The following is a 19,484-nucleotide window of genomic DNA, read 5'->3' on the forward strand; positions in this document are numbered from 1 at the left end:
GAACTCAGTTTTATAAAATTTTTTTTAAATGACTCAATTTTATAAAATAATTTTCCTTTTTACTTATTTTTCTAGTTGTAAAAAAATATTTAATAATTTTCATTGCCTTTTCCAGGAAAATAAAATTATCCGGGAAATTCCAAACCCTAATGGCAACACTAAATTATGAATGTTTAACATCGAAAGCTCTAGGATTCGCATATATTATACTTTGAAGATCATTGAAGAAATAGATTTTTTTAGATGGTAATGCAGTGTATATAAATTGACAGTGAGATCACCAAATGAGTGAGTCTAATTTGAAGCATGGTTAAAGGAAATAACCACCGTTTTTAAAATGTAAAAACGTAAAAATACAAATTTTATATGTTTCCAAACTTTTCGTTTTATAATATGAGACTTAAATCAGTTATTGAATGTTAAATTATTTAGTGCAAGCTTGTCTTCTTAATAAGAAAAATAATTTTAATATCGAATACATAAAACAAACTAATTTAAACACATTGTCACATTCACATAATCACCGATAAAGGATGTATCAGACTACATGTATTTTACATATGAGTATTTTACTGCATGAACCTGTAAATGGTAACAAGTGTCTTACTTATCAATAGATTCATCTAACTGCCATAAGTCACCAGATTAAATGTTAAGGATGTTTGATATAAAACCATTTTTATATCGGAAAAAGAACCTTGTCTTAAAAAATAAAGTAAAAAAAATACGTTTTGTTAAAACAAAATTAAAAAGTACATTTTTTATGCTTTTTTTTAAATGATAATATTTTGAATGAATGTTGTTAAGTAAGAATTTTTTTAGCATCAATTTACTTAGTAAAAAATTGTTTGCTAAATTGATTGTTTCTAGAAGATTTCAACCCAAATATTATAAACATACCAAAAAACCAATTTGTCCAAAAATGCGAAAAAGTATATTTTTTTCTGCGGCTCCTCCGGTTTTTTTGACACTCTAATTTTGATGTGTTTAATTCTCTCACAAGGGTACCCGTATATGTGAGAGAGTAATTTTAAAAAATTGAGAGTCGGACTACTTGGTATACTTTAGCAAACAAAAAAAAAAAAATTACGACGCACGGTGGCTTAGAACTTAGTTTCATCGGTGTTAGCACCGATTTCCAAAATTTGAATGCCATTCAATAGTAAACATATTGAAAATTAGATACAAATATTAGTAATTGTGGGCATGGTTAAAAACAAATATTTTATGTTATTTTATATGAGGGGCTTAAAGCACAAGGGGTTCAAGTTATTATGTTCAATAATTAGAAAAAACAGATTAAAGTTAATTTAATATATTTTTAATTAATAGAGATCCTGAGATATATTTTAATCAAACGCGATAAAAAAAATATGTAAAATATCTTTTACATTAACAAATACCCAAAAAATACATTTGAAGTAAGGAAAGTCGCACTTATACCCCTTGTGCTTAAATTTTTTTTAAATTTCTAAATTACCTAATAGAAAACCACATAAGACTAAATTTTGTTTAATAACATTTTATAAAGAAGAGCTTTTATGGTTCTTTGCTACATTTTTTAGCCGTCATAATCCGATTCCAATTCCGATTCAATGGTGTTTGTTGCTTTTTTTTTTAAAAGAAGGACAAAAAAGACCCATGCCTTGGGGATTAAGAGGGTTAACATATTATAAAAAATGTTCTTCGTACCATTTTACATAAATTTGCTGAATATATTTTATACCTAAAATGTTCTTTAAAATAAAATTTGTTTGCAGAACATTTTAACCCCTTAAATCCCTGTTTTAATGGTGGTTTTAGTACTTTTTTAAAAGAAGGACAAGAAAGACCCATGCCTTGAGGATTAAGAGGGTTAACATATTCTACAAAAATATTCTCCGTAACATTTTACATACCTTTGCTGAACACATTTTATACCTAAAATGTAAGGATCATATGGTTTCTTATGAAGATTAACAATAAGAATGTGCCAGAGTTGGGAAACTTTAACCCGCCCTCAAATGAAATTCAGATGTAAACTTTCAAATCGCCGATACACGTGTCTTTTTTTGCCTTCTCTATCAAAATTTATTGGTCGGAAAAAATTTGATTTTGTTGTATAGTGTTAATAATATAATCGATTCCATTATTTTATGTTACTTTTTTGGCAAATAATCCACAAAGGTATTTAAACAGGTGTTTTGATAACAAGTGATGGAATTATTCGCTAGATTTTAGCTAATCACTTATCTGAATTCACTCAATCCGTCCATGTGAAAAATGAATTTTAATATTTGCTTAGAGCACAAGGGGTTTAAGTGCTCATACTCCTTGTGCTCCACGCGAAACAGGATTTTAATGACAAGTGCTAGAATTGTTCGCCATAACTCGCTAACGGATGCGAATCCCACATTCAACTCTTGTGCTATGAACTTCTCTGAACATCACCTACTAACTCCATATGTTAATTCAATTTTAGAAAAAAATGCACTTGAACCTCTTGTGCTTTAAGCTTCTCATATAAAATGTGATGTTTGTAAATTTGGTCAGAAGTAAATTATCATTACTCCAAAACTATTATCGATAATTGGCTTTTTATACCTGCTGTGTTATTAATCACAGGTACTTTATTTCAGTCAAATTTTAATTTTAGTGGAATAGAACTCCTTAGGGTCAAAAGGGCAATTAAGTGGCAACGCTATGCCTGAATAAAGTGTGCTTGTCAGATGTCATATTTATTACTAAAAACACTTAAATTGTGTATAAAAAATTAAAGTTATAAAGTTTTTTTTAACAATTCAATTAAAAGCTAATATTAAACTGTTGATGAACAATTGATTGAGATTGTTTTCGTTGATTTTAATACATCCAAACGATTATATTGTGTTATTGTTGCTGCTTGATGCTGTTCTGTTGTTCCACACTTGCTGGACGAGTAACTGAGTTTGTTGATGCTGATTTAACCTTTTGATTAATTATGCCTGCTACTAAGGTTGTTAAATGTGGAATATGCAAGAGTACTGTTGGAAAATCTCAGGGTTATATTCAATGCAATAGTTGTGAATCTTGGGTCCACCTGACTTGTGCTAAAGTGTCTGAGAAACATCTGCACCACCTGTTGACTGAAAGACCAGACTTATTTTCTTTCAATTGCACTAATTGTTATAGCGGTGGCAAATATGATGATTCGATGCGGAATGAAATTAGATCTTTGAAAGACAGCTTTGATAATTTCCCTGTAACTAGTCGAGAGGATCGTGATTCTTTTAAGGCTGACATGGCGAAGATTCTAAGTGATTTTAAGAATGAGGTGTCAAATTGCGTAAAGGATATTAAAGCTGATATTGTGGCATGTAGTAAATTAATCAACAATATTGACTCATCAACTACTTTCAAATTTGCTGCTTTAGGATTGGAGAATAATTTATTGCATCATAGGCTTAATCGGGGTGATGTTGTAATAAGTGGTCTCCCCTCGGCTTGAGTGACTTAACCTCTGTGGTGGTAACATTATGTTCCATTTATAAAATTGATGTATCAAGCCGTGATTTTAACCTTAACTTTTCTAGGTTTATCCTTTTAACCTAGAAAAGTTTAATAATGTTGGCATACGTGATTGTGTTATGAAAGAATATTTTAAGAAGCGAACACTTAAAGTGAATGATATTATTGGGGGTGAAACTGACAGCCGTGTCTATTTCACAACAATCTGTTATGAAATCGTGTATCTTGTATTAAATACACTTTTTGTTTATTAGTTTGTGAACACCCATTGTATATTGTATTGTTACGAAATTGTACTTGAATTCAAATATAACGATTTTAAGGGCTGATTTAAAAGTAGCATAATGCTTTCAAATAACAGTGCTGTAATAGCAAACTGTAACATATTTGTGGGCATTATTAAATAAAAGCTTTCAATTGATTTCATCGTAAGTTGGCAACGCTGTATTTGAATTCGAATATTCAGTCGCAGCAAACAGAACATTGTAGAAAGTACACCACACATGCCGTATGTATTAGTAAGATCTAGAATATTCGAATTTTGACAGTTAAAGAACAATCTAGAGTGCAGATGGCAGTGTTATAAATAGTGGCAGTGAGTTGCAGTCGTGAGTCAGTTCATCACAGACGCTATTTGAATAAACATCAACTGAGTGCATTAAAGTGTGCTGTATTTTTCAAGTGAATTCGTATACAGTATAAATAAAGTGTCTGTATTTCTGAGAATTTATAAACGTGTATAAAAAACATTGAGTGACTATTTAATTCTGTTGTTGTACATTTTAAATAAATAAAGAGTTGTTACAATTTTCAAACTACTAAACGGCTTTTATTTGCAATCAAAAGTATCCGGTTATTTAAAGGAAATAAACCAAACGTTTTGAAAAGGTTAAAACGTAACAATTGGTGTCAGAAGTGGAATTGCAAATTAATAAGCATGAAGTTTGAGGAACTAAAAGTTGAACAACTCGAGAAAGAATTGAGTAAGTTGGAGCTACCACCAGAAGGTAACAAGGCAGAATTGCAGAAGAGGCTGATAGACGAATTCAAGCGGCGTGATATTGACATCGGTGCTTACGAATTCGAGTATAAGGAAGAAATGGAAGTTTCTACACGTTCAACAACAAGCAGCATGGATAACAAGAACCTGGAAGCGAAATTGAACGAAAATTCTAGAACCATCTTAGAAACTTCTAAAGTAAACAACGAGAAACTTCTTGCCGACAATGAGAAACTTCGTGCTGAGGTTAAAGCTGAAGTCAAAGCATTAGTTGATCGCAACAATGGCCTGGATATTGTGTCCCCTGGACAACCAACATACTGGCCTGCTGATCCTAAAAAAATTCCTGATCTCATAGACTTTGCCATAACAAAAAATATTAATCGAAATTCAATATCTACAGAAATGTCATATGATTTATCTTCTGATCATTCTCCAATTATAGTATCTTATTACGGGAGGACTAACATTTCAAAATTTCATACTGAAACATATTACTTTAAGACAAATTGGCTTAAATATAAAAAATATATAAGCAGTCATATCCACACAGATCTTTGTATTCAGTGTGAGGAAGATGTAGATAAAAGTGTCAATGACTTTACGTCATTAATTGTATCGGCTCTAAATCATTCAAAGAGTCAAATATTTTCTAAAACTGATATGCACATTTCCAACTCAGATATTGAACGACTTCTTTTAGAAAAGAGAAAACTCAGAAGAGAATGGCAACAAAGTAGATCACCTGCTGCAAAGCAGAGGCTGTCTGCTGCTAAAAATCTGAAAAAAGCCCTTCAATTAGAGGAGGATCGCAGAAATAGAAATTACATTCAAAGTTTAACAAATACCAAACACACAAATTTTTCCCTTTGGAAGGCAACGAAAAATATCAAGCCACCGGTAGAGGGGCAAAGCCCTTTAAGGAAAGCAGGCACCTGGGCTCGCAGCACGGAGGAAAAGGCTAAAATATTTGCCGATCACTTAAGTACAGTCTTTCAACCAAACTCGCCAACTACTGTTTTTGAACTTGTAGAGCCACCTGTGTCAACATTATCTAATGATGACATATTAGATATAAGCCCAGAAGACATTAACGAAGTAATCAAGGATAATATAATATTAAAAAAATCACCTGGAAATGATTCTGTTACACCTACTATGATTAAAAATCTACCGAGTGTGGCAATAATTGTGCTATCTACAATATTTAATGCGATCTTTAAACATGGAGTTTTTCCGACAAATTGGAAAACTTCTCAGATAATAATGATACCAAAGCCAGGCAAGGACTTGACCGTACCATCCTCCTATAGACCAATAAGCTTGCTTCCTTGCTTATCGAAACTGTTCGAAAAAGTGTTCCAAAAGAAAATCATACCATTATTACATGAGAAAAATATAATCCCAGTTCATCAACTTGGTTTCCGGGAACGCCATGGAACAATCGAACAAGTTAATCGTATAACCGGAGAGATAAGAAAATCCTTTGAATTAAAGAAATATTGTTCAGCTATATTTTTGGATGTCGCTCAAGCCTTCGACAAAGTATGGCACAAAGGACTATTATATAAAATAAAATGTTTGCTGCCACCATCTACTCATAAACTATTGGAATCTTATCTATCGGACCGTATATTTACAGTTAAGTACAATGATTACGTGACAAGAGAATATAGGATTGGAGCAGGAGTACCACAAGGAAGTGTTCTTGGACCTACCCTCTATTTGATTTACACCTCTGATTTGCCTACGAGCGATGAATTGACTATTTCTACATTTGCTGATGACACCGCAATTATTAGCTCGCATGAAAACCCATATATAGCACCGATTATGTTACATACCTTGGTATTCACTTAGATAGAAGACTTACATGGCGCCGTCATATAGAAACCAAGAGACTTCACATGAAGTTAAAAGCATCTAGCCTTCACTGGTTAATAAGTGACCAATCAAAGTTAAGCCTGGACTATAAAGTCACCCTGTATAAAATCACTTTAAAACCAATTTGGACAATGGAATCCAATTGTGGGGAACAGCCAGTAATTCCAGTATTGAGCTTATACAGAGGGCCCAGTCGAAAATTCTTAGGACCATGACGGGTGCACCATGGTACATAAGAAATGAAAACATCCACAGGGACTTGGAAGTGCCACTAGTGAAGGATGAGTTTAAGAAAGTCCGCGATAAATATATACTGAAACTGCAATCACACCCAAATCCGCTTGCTCGGCTTCTCGCACAGAGCCAAACCAGATCAAGGCTTTGTAGAGGAGATCTACCACCCCGCTAAGATGTGGTCCATCCATCAAACAATGCTCTCTTTAGAGAGCAATTAGTTTTAATTTTAGTTATAAGATTTTATCACTTATTGTTAGGCCTAATGATATAGGCAGATTCAATAAATAAATAAAAAGTTAAAAAAAAAAAAAAGAAAAAGAAACAATCAAGCACTTAACTGAAATGGAAGCGAAACTTCAAGAATCCTCTCGAGTTACATATGAGAAAATTCAGGAAATGTCTGAGGTTATTAACAGCAGAGTGGATGTCGTTGACAAAAAGGTGTCCGAATTAGAGAGCGGCCTAGAAAAACAATCCCAAGATGTTGATAATAAATTTCTCGATCTGGAATTGAAAATTAATAATCTTCAATGCCAAGACGGACCGGGGCGAATTATTTCAGAAACATCGAGTAGAATAAAGGCTCCTAGTTTTGATGGCAGCACACCATTTAATGTTTTCAAGTTCCAGTTTGATACAGTTGCCAAGAGAAATATATGGAGTAATGAAGAAAGAGCTATAGCATTGATTTTGGCCTTGAAAGGGAACGCAGCAATAGTTCTTGAAAGCATACCAGTAAGTAACAGAAATAGCTATGATGACATAATGGATGCTCTACAACGTAAGTATGGTGGAGATACATGAAAGAAATATACCGAATGGAATTGCGTGGTAGAGTGCAGAATGCCAATGAGACGCTACAAGATTTTGCGATGGAAATCGAGCGTTTGCTACAGCTTATTTATCCGGGGGAGAACCATTCGATTTTGATGTATTTGAAGATAGAGGCATTTGTGAATGGTATTCGCGATCCAGAGATAAAATATGCGGTATGTGCCACATCAAAGTCATCATTCTTTGAAACCGTCTCATTCGCGCTAGTACAAGAAACAGCAAAGATAATTTCAAAGCCTCAGATGAGTAATGTGCGGAAAATCGAGGTTGTCGCTGAAACTGATAGAAGTATGGTCAACGAAATAAAGGAATTAAAAGAGGCAGTTTTAAAGGCTTTAAGAGACAAACTAAAGACGAAGTTAAATGTTATAACTGTAGAAAAATGGGTCAAATTCAGCGAAACTGCAGAGCACCAAGAAAGCGAATCAGATATGTTTCACCATCAAGAAATACCCAGCTGGCGAATCATCAAGCAATACAGGAGCCACCTTTAAAGCGAGCTAGCACTGAGGGACAGGATCTGACACCCACACCTGATGGCCCTACCATCTCCATATCAGTACTGTATCAGGAAAATAACAATCTTACTGCTAGTGGGTACATCAACGGTCGGAAGCACATCCTTACTATGGACACGGGAGCGTCGCAGTCTATCATCAGAACAGATTTAGTAAAGAAATCGATGGAACCAATTTGCAATGTAAGTCTACGCACCGCTACTGGAGAGCCTGCCGCTGTCCATGGTAAAATTAATGTTAATGAAACTAACTATTGGTGGTATTAGCGTAAATCATGTCTTTGTTGTTGCCGATATTGTGGACTTCATGATTAGTCACAGCATTACTTTGGATATGGGACAAAAAGTCATGAATTGGCGAAATGTTAAAATACCCCTTGACGTCGGATATGAGAGCAAGTCTCAAGTAAGAAAGTTAGTTTTTGTTGAGCACAAAAGGTTGCCACCGCAGTCAGAGGATTTGGTATGGGCCCGTGAGGAAGTGAAGGATTATGGTTTGTTGGTGTTGGAACCAGCGGATGTGAAATGTGGCCATGTAACAATGGAGGCCCTCGTTGAACAGTGTATAGTGTTTATAAAAAACCGACTTTTTAAAAAACCGGTTTGTCGGTTAACCGAAAATTTGCCTTTTTTAAAAAACCGGTTTTTCGGTTAACCGACATTGAAAAAACCGGTTAACCGTCATATATGTGTAAAAGCATAAAATGTCCTATAAAGTATACACAGCTTTAAAAATTTTAGTTTTTAGTTGTCAGGAATGGTTAATGGCTAAGTCCATTTTGTTTTGTAAAAATTTCAAAATTATTATCTCAGTCAAATGGAATTGAGTATAAATTTTTTACTAACTATATGATACTTGTTTTAATTATTGATTTTTTCATTAAATTTCAACCAAAAAATATAAATCAATTTTTTAATTAAATATTTGATAATTTTGAAATTTATTATCACCTCGACTTTCTGATATGAAACAGAAAATGTTACAAGTCCCAAAAAAGGACCCAAACGCACTTCTTCTTACTGTTTATTTGTCATTATAAATCATAACAAATATGTAAGTAATAAAACTCCATTATCAGATCTCATAAATATTTCAAATCATGGATTTTAGAACGTTTTTTGTCTCTCCTGTAATATTTCTGAAAAGGACTTTGTACACTAAGCTAACGAAGATTTAGATTAACTTCTAGAATTATGCGGAATTTAATTTTTAATTTAAATTTATTCTGAAAAAGTTTTTAAGTAAACCCATCGTCCTCTACTATTTAGAATCATTGAAATTCTTAAAAATATCAATCTAAAGAGGTCTGTATTGTAAATCATTAGTTTAGGTTTCAAATCAGACCAATGATGTGTGTACAATGAATATAAAAAATGCACAAAACCATGAGATTTCTTAAGTTTAGACCTAAATTTTAAAAACCGGTTAACCGAGTGATAAAACCCGGATAAACCGGTTAACCGAAAATCAACATTTCAAATTAACCGGTTCGCAAAAAACCGAGATTTCGAAGAAAAACCGTTTTTTCGGTTAACCGGTTTATAAACACTAACAGTGTAATTACGGAATGGTTCCTGTTGGAGTGCTAAAATATCATCAGGCCGGGTTCCAAGATGGGTGAAGGTGCTTCAGCAGAAAGAGAAATGCATGAACTCGTTCGGAGACGAATTAAAATGACAAATGAAAACCCGATATAGCTCACAGCGTAATAAGGGTTTGTCATCCAAATTAAGGAATCACTGCAAAGGACCACATAGGGTAATTAAGAAATTGGACGACATGGTTTATAGAATACGGAAATGTGGAAGACCGATATTGAGAATTAAGGTTGAACATCTGAAACGACTAGCTGCCTATGGGAGAAGTGAATCTATGCCTATTCGGGACGAACAGGCTTAAGCGGGGGGCAGTGTTACGAAATTATACTTGAATTCAAATATAACGATTTTAAGGGCTGATTTAAAAGTAGCATAATGCTTTCAAATAACAGTGCTGTAATAGCAAACTGTAACATATCTGTGGGCATTATTAAATAAAAGCTTTCAGTTGATTTGATCGTAACATGGCAACGCTGTATTCGTATTCGAATATTCAGTCGCAGCAAACAGAACAGTGTAGAAAGTACACCACAGATGGCGTATGTATTAGTAAGATCTAGAATATTCGAATTTTGACAGTTAAAGAACAATCTAGAGAACACAGACGCTATCTGAATAATCATCAACTGAGTGCCTTAAAGTGTGCTGTATTTTTCAAGTGAATTCGTATACATTATAGTGTCTGTATTTCTGAGAATTTATAAACGTATAAATGTTTTTGAAAGAGTAGTATGTATAACAAGTAGTCAGCCTCTCACTTTTTTCAAATTACTCTTTATAGCTGGAAACCAATACAACTTTTTAAAAACATATAAAATAAAAGAGCATAAGTGTATTTAATTTTTGTATGAAAATTTCCAACAACAAGCATACACTATTGTGTTTGAATACAATAATATACTCGAGACAAGAATACAAGGGAATTAAGCAAATGTCTCCTTTTAATGCCAATATTGGTCCCATTATAAGTAGTGGCACGTTTCATAAATCTGCACTAAATAATTATTCTAACTAGATTAAAATAGCTCATACAAATTGCTAGTGTACAGACATTGATTGCTGCACTTTATACATTTGTTCCGGTTGTTAAGAGAAAATTGAGACATGATCGTGATGGGCGAATGAAGTTAAGAGTACTTTTTGTACTTTCGGTTATCAAGGTCAAATGAACATTGGGGTGTATATTGTCGATATAGGAATAGAGCTAAAAATGTAATTCGTAGGGAAAAGAGGAAATATTATATTAAATTGTATTCTGGTTTGGACATCTCTGGATTGTGGAGAGTTTTGAAGCAAGAGGGTTTTCTAATAGCGATTCTTTGTGATCTGAAATTGACGTTGATGATATCAATAGGTACTTTGTGGATAGCAACCTCAGATAATTACAATTGTCCTGATTTTAATTTCGATGATGATGCAGGTTCTTTCTCGATGTATTAGTGCGGATGAGTTATTTGCAGCATTGTGTAAAGTTAAGTCTGTGGTTGTGGATGGTATGCCCTAACGATTTATTATGCTAATTTACCCATATATTTCGCATCTTCTTCTTCATCATGTTAATTTCCATTCTGTTTTCCCTTTAGCTTGGAAAACTGCTCGCATTGTTCCCATTCCAAAGGATAAATCTGTTCGAAGTGTGGATGATTTGCGGCCTATTTCAATACTTCCGGCTTTATCTAAGGTAGTGGACATTAGGCATATAACTAATTTTGGCGAAATTTTTGGCATACCACCACGTGATGGCCAATGTTGTATAAGTAATGAAAATCATTTTTTTAGATCATTTGGAATCAAAAACATCACGCACCAACACCAATTTCTAAAATAAACCAAACTTTTATTTCTCTGAAAAATTATATAAATTATTTCATTTTTTTTTGCAAGTGTGAGGGATACTTCCCTTATTTAAAAATTATATCTAAAATTATGTCCGCAGATACTATTAAAATAAAATATATTGTGTTTCAAAATAATTGAAAATATTTCATGAACAACTTTATTGCGTTTGGTGCGTGAACTTTTTTAACAACCGCGAAAAAATAATACCGTGGTTTTTTATATTTTTTAATGCTCTATTCGACTATGCTATGCCAATTTGCATATTTGCAAAAATTGTCAATAGTTATATCCCTAGTGGACATGTTGTAAGATATCAAATGAATTATTTTGTTTGGAGCAGTATTAGTCCTTCGCGGGCATAGCACCGCTTCGTTATTGCTTAATTTGACTGATATTATTCGTCACAGAGTTAATGATGAAAAGATTTGTACATTGGCATCGCTTGACTTAACGAAGGCATTTAATTCAATTGACTTTTGTACGTTGATTAATAAGTTGAGGGTGTTGTTTAAATTTTCTAGGTAAGCTTGCAGATTAAGTTTTTCTTACCTATCGGATAGATCTCAGTTTGTGGAGTTCGAGGGTGTATGTTCGGATAAACTTGCTTTAAATTCTGGTGTGCTCAGGGCTTGATATTTGAACCTCTGCATTTATTAATCTATGTGAATGATTTTTCAGAGTACATTGATACTAATGTATGCAGTCCGTTTTTATTTACGGAGGATATTTTGCTTCTATTAAATTATACCCTTGATCACATAGTGCAATGGTCATCGGAAAATGCGCTCAAGATTAATTCCTCTAAGTCAAAGGCCATGATGTTTGGTGCTACTTTAAATAATCTGGATGTTTTTGTTGAGGGATCAAGGATTTCGTTTGTTAGTCATATTGACCATTTACATTGTAGAATTGTTGGTATTATGAGAAATGTACCTAACTCATGCCATTAAACGGAAATTGGCCTATGCCCTTTTGATGCCACATGTTTGCTATGGACTGCAAGTTATTTCTGGTACCATGTCCTATAACATCTAAAGATTGAATCGTATTGTGAATATGATTGTGATTTATGTTTATAATGTCCGAAGACGTATGAATATTTCTGGATATGTAGAACATTTTTAGGTTGTTCTTTTAGATACTTCATAACACTTCAGAATTTATTTAATTTATTGTTATATTATATGATTAAAAGTGGATTGCCGTCTCAACTATGGTCTAAATTTTCTTTTTCTTGTTCCACAAGAAATCCTCAGATTGTAATACCTAGAGTACGGAGTACATTATTTGAAAAATCGTTTGTAGTGAAAGTAGCTCGTTGTTGAAATCAATTGCCTTTTGAATTTCCCACATTTTCCCACACGAATAATGTTTTTCGTCTGAAACTGCTTAGACATTTTGGCGTATTACTTTCAACTTTGTATTTTAGTCTTAATATAAAACTCTGATAATAAACTTCAACAGGTTATGGGTCGCAGTGTTCGCGGAAAATTTAAGATCGGTTTTTATGAAAAATAATTTAAGACTAGTTGAGAAGGAACAAATAGGATGAGTTCATCGTTGTATCAAATTGAGAAGCTGGACGGCAACAACTTCGACTCCTGGTCTATCCAAATGCGTAGTGTGCTGGTGCACAGCGGCTATTGGAAGACAGTTAGTGGTGAGCTAAGTGAGGAGGCTGGTATGGAAGCTGCCGTTCTTGAGAAAATTAAGTGTGACGATGAAAAGGCGTTGGCCACTATTTGTCTCAGCGTGAAGCCGACACAGTTGAACTATGTTAAGAATTGTACGACGTCGTGTGAAGCGTGGCAGAAGTTACAGGAGGTGTACAGACCACGGGGACCTATACAGAAGAATTTGCAAAATTGATCTATGGTTGCAGACGGGGACATGGTGAAACACATTAATTTGTTTACGGAAATTGCTGACAAGTTGGAGGAAATTGGTATTTCTCTGCAGGAAGAGCTATTGTGCATAATTTTATTGCCCAGTTTACCGCAGCAGTATGAAAACTTTGTCATAGCAATGGAGACCAGGTATAGTTTGCCCAGTTTGATTTCTAGAAGAAGGTGAGAGGAGAAAGAACAAGAAAGTAGACGTTACAAATCAACAGGCGTTTGGTATTCGTACGAAAAATGAACGACGATGTGAAAGAGAATCACGAGGTAGCAACAAACCGAAATTGAAGGGGAAATGTTTTGTGTGTGAGATGAAGAAACAACAAACGGAATAAGAACAATCGTTTTCTATATTAGCAGTAGCTGATACGTTGCAGAAAGAACGGTGGTATGTTGACAGCGGCGCAACGGCGCATATGTGTAATAGTCGCTACATGTTTATGAATTTTGAGCAACATGATGAGATGATATCGTTAGCTGTCAACAAACATGTTATGGCAACAGGCAAGGGTGATGTCAAGATCGTGTAACACTGATGTTGTTTTGAGGGATGTGTTGTATTCATCGGAATTGTAGGCATGTTTTGTTTCAATAAGTAAGGCTGTTGAACGTGATTATGTGGCTATTTTAGCCAGAATGCTGCTTGTATAAATGACAGGAATGGTAACATGGTTATTAAGGCTGTGAAACATAATAATTTATTTGTCGTTGAGTGTGATGTAGGTGAGCAGTTGTGCTCTACGAATTTTAAATGGCATGATCGATATGGTCATTTGAATGACAAAAGTTTGGACTTATTATCGAGAAATAAGATGGTTTTTGGCATGGAGTCTAAGGGGAATGATACAACAGGGAAGTGTAAAACATGTATGTTGAGCAAAGTTCATGTTAGCCCTTTTCCTCAACAATCTACGTCAACATTGAATGAGTTATTAGAACTAGTGCACACGGATGTCTGTGGACATATGAAGGTTCAATCTATTGGCGGATCAAGATATTTCTTAATCTTTATCGATGACAAATCCAGACGGACATTTCTTTATTTTCTGAAGCGGAAATCAGAGGTATTGGAGAAATTTAAGATTTTTAATGCACAAGTCGAACGACAATCTGGCAGAAAAATAAAATCTATTCGCAGCGACAATGGGGGTGAGTACACTAGCAAGGATTTTGACGATTATTTGAAGGAGTGTGGCATAACTCGACAGTTAACTGTACCCTACACGCCCCAGCAAAATGGCGTTTCGGAACGGATGAACCGAACGATAGTTGAGATGGCGCGATCGATGCTGATCCACGCGGGTATTTCAATTGATTTGTAGGCGGAGGCTGTTTGTACAGCTGTATATTTGAGAAATCGATGCCCCAGTCGTATTTTGGATGATAAAACTCCATATGAAAAATGGCACGGCAAACGACCTAATGTGAACCATTTGAGAACATTTGGATGCTTGGCAGTGGCACTTTAGAAGCCACAGAGGTCGAAATATGAAGCCAGAGGTGATGAGTATATCATGGTTGGTTACTCATTGGTGTCGAAAGCATATCGATTGTATGATATGACAACGCATAGCATTGTTGAACGTCATGATGTCGTATTTGATGAGGCAAAATTTCCACGGAATATTGAAAATGGTTCTGTTACGAATGGAAATGATTTTGTATTTTTTGATTTTCAACATGGAAATGAGCTCGAAGTTATCGGTGTCCATGGGGCCCGACAGGATAGCTGCAGTGAGCAAGATGAGAATTCTGAAGGTAACGATGATAATGCAGACACATTCGACACAGCTGATGAAGACTCGGAAAATGATTTTCTTGGGTTTAAGGCGGGTCCTGGTAGACCTCGAATTATAAGAAGTGGTGAACCTGGTAGACCATGAAAGGTGCGGAATTTGGTGAGTCATTTATGTAATGATTTTATTCCACAAAGCTTCGACGAGGCAGTATCATGCGACGATAGTCCCAAGTGGGAGGAGGCTATGAATGCTGAACTTAATGCCCTGGAAAAGAACAGCACATGGAACCTAGTCGACTTACCCGACGGTCATTAGACGAAATGGAAACGGTGAGATAGAGCGACATAAGGCGCGTCTACTTGCCAAAGGATGCGGCCAGAAATTTGGCATCAACAAATGAGATGGTAGCCGACATCCTGACGAATAATCTTTCTAAGGCGAAACATATGAATTTTGTGAATTTAATGAATATGTCATGAATTTATTATATTTTGTATAATTTGTATAAAGGATATACATGTTGAGGAGGAGTGTTGAAATATGGCAACCCTTTTATATTGCAACATGTACGTTCTCTATTTTCTTTTTACATGTTCATTCTTATATTGTAGTAACATTAGTATTACTTTCAACTTTGTATTTTAGTCTTAATATAAAACTCTGATAATAAACTTCAACATACACCACCATAGTGGGGAGGGTATAATGCGTTTGTAATGTCCAAGAATACATATAATTTTTTCGGCCCAAGGACGAAGCCTATTGAAACTGGCTGAAATCGGTCCCACCTAGCCCCCATACAAATATCCTCCCGAAACATTTTACTTATATTGCTATCTACACAAATTTCGCTCCAAATAAGTCTTATATATACGGAATTCATATCACTTAATTTTATGATAATTAGCCATAGCTCCCATATAAGGCCCGCTTCCGAAAATCACTTGAACGAGCATAAATCTCTTAAAAATGTTGGTACACATATGCAATTCAAGAGAAAAACGTTCATATAACATAAATCACACTTCCTAATTTCATGGCGATCGGTTCATAATTAGTCATAGCTTCCATATAAGGCCCTCTTTCGAAAATTATTCACGAAAATAAATTACTGAAATTTTTAAAAGAAAAATGTTTTTGCTCATTTACTTAGTGTAGGTTATGATATTGTCGGGCTTACTTACTTACTTGTTTAAAGGAAATTAAAACTAGTGAAAAATTCAAGAAAATACTTCTATATGAATAAATGTCTAAAGATCTTTAACGATTCAAAAGTTACAGAGTTTTGGCTGCTGAAAAACGATTCTGAGCCACTGTGCGCTGGTAGGTAAGAACTGCAGTCTTATTGAGTCATATTTATTTTTCTAATCTTTTTCGTATTCGTAATAAATGCGAAATTAACCCTAAGCTCTCTTTTGTTGTGTCTTATTTCTGACTTTCTGCTTGAATTTTCCGTTTTGGTGTATTCAGGAACTCATAGTAAAATTTCACGGAAAATATTTTTGCGGAACATTTTAACCCCTTAAATCCCTGTTTTAATGGAGTTTGTTTAGTGTTTATATAAAAAACGACTTTTTAAAAAACCGGTTTGTCGGTTAACCGAAAATTGGCCTTTTTTAGAAAACCGGTTTTTCGGTTAACCGACATCGAAAAAACCGGTTAAAGCGGTTAACCGTCATATATGTGTATAAAACATAAAATGTCCAATAAAGTATACACAACTTTAACCTTTTTAGTTTTTAGTAGCCAGGAATAATGGCTAATACTAAATAACTATAAATATACAAAAGTGCTAAGTCCATTTTATTTTGTTAAAATTTCAAAATTATTATCTCAGTCAAATGGAATTCAGTATAAATATGTTATTAAATATATAATACTTGCTTTAATTATTGTTTTTTCATTAAATTTCAACCAAAAAATGTAAAATTAATTAAATATTTGATAATTTTGAAATTTATTATCACCTCGACTTTTTCATATGAAACAGAAAATGTTACAAGTCCCAAAAAAGGACCTATAAGATGCAAAAGCACTTCTTCTTAGCTGTGATTATTTGTTATTATAAATCATACCAAATAACTAATAATCCATTATCAGTTTTCAAATCATGGATTTTAATATTTCTGAAAAGGACTTTGTACACTAAGCTAACGAAATGATTAATAAAGAAAAATGTTAAGAACAAAACACACGAATGAAGTCAAATTTATTGAAAGAAGGTATATATGTACATCAAATTCAATTTAACGTTTCATAAAATCATCACAAATTTTATAATGAATCATTATTAAAATTTAGTTTAACTTCTAGAATTATACGGAATTTAATTTTTAATAGTTTCAATATGTGCAATTTATTCTGAAAAAGTTTTTATGTAAACTCATCGTCCTCTACTATTTAGAATAATTGTAATTTTTAAAAATACACAGTACAACATTTTTCAGTTCATTGCTTTGGGACTCAATTCTGACAATTGTACGTGAAAGTAGACCCAAAAATAAGAACTTCTGCATCATTAGTTTTGTCAAGTTGGCTGCCGTATTAATTTAATGGCCATACGATTTTTTTTCCTCAAGGTGGATTTTTATCACTTTTTCTATATTTTAGCACGGTTATATCTCGTATACCGTACGGAATATCTCTTTTGTGGCTGAAGCAAAGTTGTAGATATTGAATAGTAGAACATAGCTACCCGAAAAAGATGCATCCAGTGCCTTATAAATCGCAAAAATGCTTATTTTTTAACCATTTTTTCACCTTTTTTGCTCAATAACTGGATTACAAATCCAATTATGGATTGATCACCATGCAATTAGGTCGTGTGATTTGTGTCTATATAAAAGTTATTTATCATGAATTTTGTATGTATACCATAATTTTTTACAGATTTATGCACTTTAAAGTGATTTTCGGAAGCGTGTCTTATATGAGAGCTATGACTAATTATGGACCGATCATAAACAAATTCGGTACATATAATTTGTTCGGCCCAAGGACGAAAACAGTTGAAATTGGCTGAAATCGGTTCATTATTTCACCTAGCCCCCATACAAATGTCCTCCCGAAATTGGACTTTATCGGTCATAAATGTTTAATTTATATATGTATATACACAAATTTCGCTCCAAATAAGTTTTATATATACAAAATTCATGTCAAAAAATTTTATTATGATCGGTCCATAATTATTCATAGCTCCCATATAAGACCAGTTTCCAAAAATCACTTTAAAGTGAATAAATCTGTTAAAAATTATGGTATACATACAAAATTCATGATAAATAACTTTTATATAGACACAAATCACACGACCTAATTTCATTGTGATCAGTCCATAATTGGATTTGTAATCCAGCTATTGAGCCAAAAAAGTTGAAAAATTGGTAAAAAATTTAAAAAATGGGCATTTTTGAGATTTTTAAGGCAGTGGATGCACCTTTTTCGGGTAGGTATGTTCCATATTTTTTTTACTATTAAATATCTACAACTTTGCTTCAGCCACAAAAGAGATATTCCGTACGGTATACGAGATATAACCGTGCTAAAATATAGAAAAAGTGATAAAAATCCACCTTGAGGAAAAAAAAATCGTATGGCCATTAAATTAATACGGCAGCCAACTTGACTAAACTAATGATGCAGAAGTTCTTATTTTTGGGGCTACTTTCACGTGCAATTGTCAGAATTGAGTCCCAAAATCATGTGTTGTACTGTGATATTAATCTAAAGGGGTTTGTATTGTAAATCAGCAGTATAGGTTTCAAATCAGACCGAGTGTTTGATATACAGTGAATGTCACTTAAAATCGTACACCATCGTAGTCAAATTTTATTCATTAGTTTTAGAAAGATGATGTTTTGGAAATATTTTAAAATGCTATTATTATATTGTGTGTGCTATTACCTATCAGAAAATTGGGTATAATTTTAATTGCCCTTATCCACAAATAAAAAAATTGGGTAAGACTGTCAGTGCCCAGAATATCAACGCTTCATTTAAAATCGTAAAGGCACTAAAAAATAGCAAATGATACCCTACAAAGTATTAGGATTATTTAATATTAAAATTTGTTTTCATTTTTAAAGTTTTAATTATAATTTAATATAATTTTACGAATTTAAATGAAATATGAATTTTGTGATGTTCTTTAATTTTCATCAATATTTTTTTAACGAAATGAGGTTTTGTTAACTTTTTTGTTGAAATACATATTTTTTGTTCCAATTAATAAAATGACTTTTAATTTTTTATATATTCACCTATTATTGCCTGTATAATTTCATAATATTTAAAAAAAAAATATGTTGTACGATTTTGAGTGACACTCACTGTAATGTGTACACAATGAATATAAAAAATGCACAAAAACATTAGATTTATTAATTTAAGTCCCAAATTTTAAAAACCGGAAAATTAACATTTTAAATTAACCGGTTCGCAAAAAACCG

The 19,484-nt window shown here is 33.4% G+C and overlaps 1 protein-coding gene across 1 annotated transcript in view; it reads right to left on the reverse strand.

Annotated features, from left to right (window-relative positions):
- Positions 1-19,484, reverse strand: part of Rbcn-3A (Rabconnectin-3A) — a 452,485-nt gene that overhangs the window by 94,639 nt on the left and 338,362 nt on the right. The gene's annotated exons all lie outside the window — the stretch shown is intronic.

Source organism: Calliphora vicina, chromosome 4, assembly GCF_958450345.1.
Source record: "Calliphora vicina chromosome 4, idCalVici1.1, whole genome shotgun sequence".
Lineage (NCBI taxonomy): Eukaryota > Metazoa > Arthropoda > Insecta > Diptera > Calliphoridae > Calliphora > Calliphora vicina.